This window comes from Schistocerca cancellata, chromosome 5 (assembly GCF_023864275.1).
Source record: "Schistocerca cancellata isolate TAMUIC-IGC-003103 chromosome 5, iqSchCanc2.1, whole genome shotgun sequence".
Taxonomy (NCBI): Eukaryota; Metazoa; Arthropoda; class Insecta; order Orthoptera; family Acrididae; genus Schistocerca; species Schistocerca cancellata.
Genome location: NC_064630.1, coordinates 734442728 through 734448910, shown reverse-complemented (window position 1 = coordinate 734448910; position 6183 = coordinate 734442728).

The window sequence follows — 6183 nt, the reverse complement described above, 5'->3', positions numbered from 1 at the left end:
GATTTTGTAGAAGAGAGTTTTGACCGTTAAAGAAGAAGTTTGCGCTTGTTTTATACACCGGCAGAAGGCCCTTGACGGAGTCAACTGGACAAAATTCAAGAACATCTTTAAGAAAATAGGAAGGCAAGACTGAAGACTAATTCTTACCTTGCACGTGGAACAAAGAGTGAAGGTGCGACTGAACCACGGAGAAACAGACAGTATGGAAACAGGAAGAAGAGTCAGACAAGGATGTTACCGATCGTCTAGTCTCTTCAATCTGTAGGGAGAACGACTGGCGAGAGAAGCTTTGTAGGGATAGGAGGGCGGCTCATCGATACCATCAAGTATCAAGATGATCTAGTGGTGCTCGTCAAAAATGCAAGACAACTGCAACACATGATGAAACGGTTGGTGGAAACTGGAAAGAAATTTGGCACGGAACTCAACATCGAGAAATCAAAAGTGACGCGGATGTCAAACTGGGAGAAACCTTTGGTATAATTGTCGCCAATCGAGAACTGTAGAATGTGGTGCTGTTCAGGTATTTGGGAGCTTGCTGACAAAGGGAATTCGAGCAAGAATCGCTATGGCCAAAGTCGCAGTTAACAAGCAGAGAACTCTGCTGACCAGCAAGTTGACCCTGGAATTAAGGAAGAAACTGGTGAAATGCTACATCTACAGCACTGCACTGCAAGGAGCAGAGACGTGGACAACGAGAGAAACGCAGAAAAAAAATACCTGACAAGTTTTGAAATGTGGTTCTGGAGAAGAATAGTGCAGATCAAGTGAACAAATCGGATAACAAACGACGATTTGCTGAAAAGAGTAAGAGAGACGAAACTATTTTGAATACAGTTCTTCAGAGGAAGTCCAACTGGATCGTACACATACTTGTTGGAAACGAGAGGCTCATACACGACGCCATCAAAGGGAAGATCAAAGGAATTACAGAACGATTAAGAAGAAGAATTCAAAATGGAAGAAGATACAGCAGACTGAAGGAAGAAACAGAAGACAAGGAGCACTGGCGTCATAAATTCTCCATGTGAAGACACTGACCTGCCGCTAGGCAGAATGCTACTTAATAATACCTCTCACCTGTGCTAAGCTGCACTTGGTCAGATACAGGAAGAACATATGTCAATATACTGGAATACCACTGGCAATTCAGTGCAGATCTGTCTGTACGAAAGGCTGTTGCCTGTGCTACTCTAACAGATGGTGTAATAGAGTTTATGTGTCAAAGAAGAAGAGATCCGCCCCCGGTAGCTGAGTGGTCAGCACGACAGACTGTCAATCCTAAGTGCCCGGGTTCGATTTCCGGCTGGGTCGGAGATTTTCTCCGCTCAGGGACTGGGTGTTGTGTTGTCCTAATCATCATCATTTCATCCCCATCGACGCGCAAGTCGCCGAAGTGGCGTCAAATCGAAAAACTTGCACCAGGCGAACGGTCTACCCGACGGGAGGCCCTAGACACACGACATTTATTTCGAGGAAGAGTGCGTGATGTGTATGTCTATATGTTTACGAAACGAAACTAGTGATCGGCTGGTTCCGTGTCCACACTTTCTGAAAATGGTCAGGACCTGTTGCTGACCAAAATACCAAAAGAAAACGTCAAAAGTTTTATTCAAAATAACTTGTGCCCGTTTACCCAGAAAGCCATACAAGCCATAAAACGTACTTCAGTAAAACAGTGACTCATTTGACAAAGTTACATTAATGTGAATGGATATCCTAGTATTCCAAAATTATTGTGACAAGTAGTTGCTTTTTTTTTTTTTTTTTTTACTGATATTTCAATATTTGCCATATAGTCGTCTACTTCACATTACAAGAGTAGCACACACACCATTTTCAGCTAAAATTACAAGAAGTCAATTTGTTAAACTACCAATCTCATAAATTAAATAACATAACATTCTATTCATCAGGTTATTACATTCGATAACCAACAGTTTCATGCTCATTTCATTTCAATCTCAAGCCAATGCCTTTGATAAGTGCATCCAGTGCTCAACAAAGAATTCAATTGGAGGCCAATAGAACTGCAGTCACTAAAGATAAATATTGAATGTTAATAGTCCTGATCTAATATAACTGCTTTTTTGAATATATATACAATTTTAATGATAAAATAACAACATTTTAATAACAGAAAACGTATGATACTTTGACTACAATTGGTACTTGAGAAATGAGTGTTAATCACCCCAAAACCATTACTACGAGTAACTTGTTAAAAATATTCGAAGTCTGACCACAGCATACCTGTCAGCGTATACGTATAGAACCAGAAGGAGACACCACTGACCGTTACTGCCCGCAACCATCGTCGTTTGCCAGAGATCAAGAGCACACAGGAAGAGCTGTCATTACGATAACACTTATACAGATATGATATCAATTGCAATAACACACAACAAACCGATGATCCGAATATAAATACAAAATTCATAAAAACTGTGTCAATGTTATACTGAAACAGACTTGACTCTCAGACGGCAGCTATCTTAAAAGTATCACAGCCAGTATACCATATTACGTAATATCAAAAAATGTCACTGCTAAATTTTGAACGAATGAATGAATATTAAAGTCGTTGTTATTGCTAGAGGCTTCACATTCCTGCAGACGTGCGTAGCAGAGCCGATGTCGCAGCACAGTGGACCGCGAGGAAGATGGCTACACTGTGTTGGCAGTCTTCCATACGGAACACATTCAAAACACAAACTTTTTCGTATTTTCAAACAATGAAGGCAGCAGGGGCTCCAATATGCAAAAAGATGTCCACTAGAAATTCCAAATTACAAAGTAGATACTGAATTCAAATGACTAAAGGAGGAACCATAAAAATGCAACAAATGAAGTAGGCAAAAAGGAACATATAGATTTAAAAAATGAGATTGACGTAAGTGTAAAATGGCTAAGCAGAAGTGTCTACAGAACGGATACAAGGATGTAGAAGCAAGAATAGTTAGGAGAAATTTAGATGGTGTCTACAGGAAAACTCCGCCCATGAACCATGGACCTTGCCGTTGGTGGGGAGCCTTCCGTGCCTCAACGATACAGATGGCCGTACCGTAGGTGCAACCACAACGGAGGGGTATCTGTTTAGAGCCCGGGCAAACGTGTGGTTCCTGAAGAGGGGCAGCAGCCTTTTCAGTAGTTGAAGGGGCAACAATCTGGATGATTGACTGATCTGGCCTTGTAACACTAACCAAAACGGCCTTGCTGTGCTGGTACTGCGGACGGCTGAAAGCAAGGGGAAACTACAGCCGTAATTTTTCCCGAGGGCATGCAGCTTTACTGTATGGTTAAATGATGATGGCGTTCTCTTGGGTAAAATATTCCGGAGGTAAAATAGTCCCCCATTCTGATCTCCGGGCGGGGACTACTCAAGAGGATGTCGTTATCAGGAGAAATAAAACTGGCGTTCTACAGATTGGAGCGTGGAATGTCAGATCCCTTAATCGCGCACGTAGGTTAAAAAATTTAAAAATGGAAATGGATAGGTTAAAGTTAGATATAGTGTGAATTAGTGAAGTTCGGTGGCAGGAGGAACAAGACTTATGGTCAGGTGACTACAGGGTTATAAACACAAAATCAAATAGGGGTAATGCAGGAGTAGGTTTAATAACGAATAAAAAAATTGGAATGCGGGTAAGCTACTACAAACAGCATAGTGAACACATTATTGTGGCCAAGATAGACACGAACCCCACGCCTACCACAGTAGTACAAGGTTATATGCCAACTAGCTCAGCATATGACGAACAAATTGAAGAAATGTATGATGAAGTAAAAGTAGTTATTCAGTTAGTGAAGGGAGACCAAAATTTAATAGTCATGGGTGACTGGAATTCGGTAGTAGGAAAAGGGAGAGAAGGAAACCTAGTAAGTGAATATGGATTGGGGGTAAGGAATGAAAGAGGAAGCCGCCTGGTAGAATTTTGCACAGAGCATAACTTAATCATAGCTAACACTTCGTTCAAGAATCATAGAAGAAGGTTGTATACATGGAAGAAGCCTGGAGATACTGACAGGTTTCAGATAGATTATATAATGGTAAGACAGAGATTTAGGAACCAGGTTTTAAATTGTAAGACATTTCCAGGGGCAGATGTGGACTCTGACCACAATCTATTGGTTATGAACTGTAGATTAAAACTGAAGAAACTGCAAAAAGGTGGGAATTTAAGAAGATGGGACCTGGATAAACTGACTAAACCAGAGGTTGTACAGCGTTTCAGGGAGAGCATAAGGGAACAATTGACAGGAATGGGGGAAAGAAATACAGTAGAAGAAGAATGGGTAGCTTTGAGGGATGAAGTAGTGAAGGCAGCAGAGGATCAAGTAGGTAACAAGGTGAGGGCTAGCAGAAATCCTTGGGTAACAGAAGAAATATTGAATTTAATTGATGAAAGGAGAAAATATAAAAATGCAGTAAATGAAGCAGACAAAAAGGAATACAAACGTCTCAAAAATGAGATCGACAGGAAGTGCAAAATGGCTAAGCAGGGATGGCTAGAGGACAAATGTAAGGGTGTAGAGGCTTATCTCACTGCCTACAGGAAAATTAAAGAGACCTTTGGAGAAAAGAGAACCACTTGTATGAATATCAGGAGCTCAGATGGAAACCCAGTTTTAACCAAAGATGGGAAAGCGAAAGGTAGAAGGAGTATATAGAGGGTCTATACAAGGGCGATATACTTGAGGACAATATTATGGAAATGGAAGAGGATGTAGATGAAGATGAAATGGGAGATATGATACTGCGTGAAGAGTTTGACAGAGCACTGAAAGACCTGAGTCGAAAAAGGCCCCGGGAGTAGACAACATTCCATTAGAACTACTGACAGCATTGGGAGAGGCAGTCCTGACAAAACTCTATAATTCCAATCCCAAAGAAAGCAGGTGTTGACAGATGTGAAAATTACCGAACAATCAGTTTAATAAGTCACGGCTGGAAAATACTAACGCGAATTCTTGACAGACGAATGGAGAAACTAGTAGAAACTGACGTCGGGGAAGATCAGTTTGGACTCCGTAGAAATATCGGAACACGTGAGGCAATACTGACCCTACGACTTATCTTATAAGCTAGATTAAGGAAAGGCAAACCTACGTTTCTAGCATTTGTAGACTTAGAGAAAGCTTTTGACAATGTTGACTGTAATACTCTCTTTCAAATTCTGAACTTGGTAGGGGTAAAATACAGGGAGCGAAAGGCTATTTACAATTTGTACAGTAACAAGATGGCAGTTATAAGAGTCGAGGGACATGAAAGGGAAGCAGTGGTTCGGAAGGGAGTGAGACAGGGTTGTAGCCCCTCCCCGATGTTATTCAATCTGTATATTGAGCAAGCAGTAAAGGAAAGAAAAGATAAATTCGGAGTAGGAATTAAAATCCATGGAGAAGAAATAAAAACTTTGAGGTTCGCCAGGCTCTGAGCACTATGAGACTTAACTTCTGTGGTCATCAGTCCGCTAGAACTTAGAACTACTTAAACCTAACTAACTTAAGGACATCACACACATCCATGCCCGAGGCAGGATTCGAACCTGCGACAATAGCGGTAGCGCGGTTCCAGACTGGAGCGCCTAGAACCGCTCATCCACTCCGGCCGGCTGCAAAGTAACTGTTGATGGGCAAAGAGAAGATATGATAAAATGCTGGATAGCAGTAGCACGAACAGCATTTATGAAAAAGTTGATGGGCGAAGAGAAGATATGATAAAATGCAGGCTGGCAGTAGCACGAACAGCATTTATGAAAAAGAGAAATTCGTTAACATCGAATATAAAAGTAACTTGATAATTAGTCTATTCTTCAGGTATGTTTCTTGACTGTAGTGATACGTAGATGATATGTAGATGAGACAACAACAAAAGCAGAAGCTTCTGAAATGTGGTGCTATAGAAGAAATAAATTATACGGGCAGTTGGAATAACTAATGATAAGGTACTGAATCGAATTAAGCAACAAATAAATTTGTGATGCAATTACTAAAGGAAGGACTCGGTTGAGAGTACACATTCTGGGGCATGAACGAATTGTCAGTTTCGTAACAGATGGCGGATGGAAGTGTGTGTGTGTGTGTGTGTGTGTGTGTGTGTGTGGATGGGGGGGGGGGGGGGGGAGGGGAATATCGTAGAGGGAGACAAAGGCTGAAATACAGTAAGCAGGTTCAAATGGATGA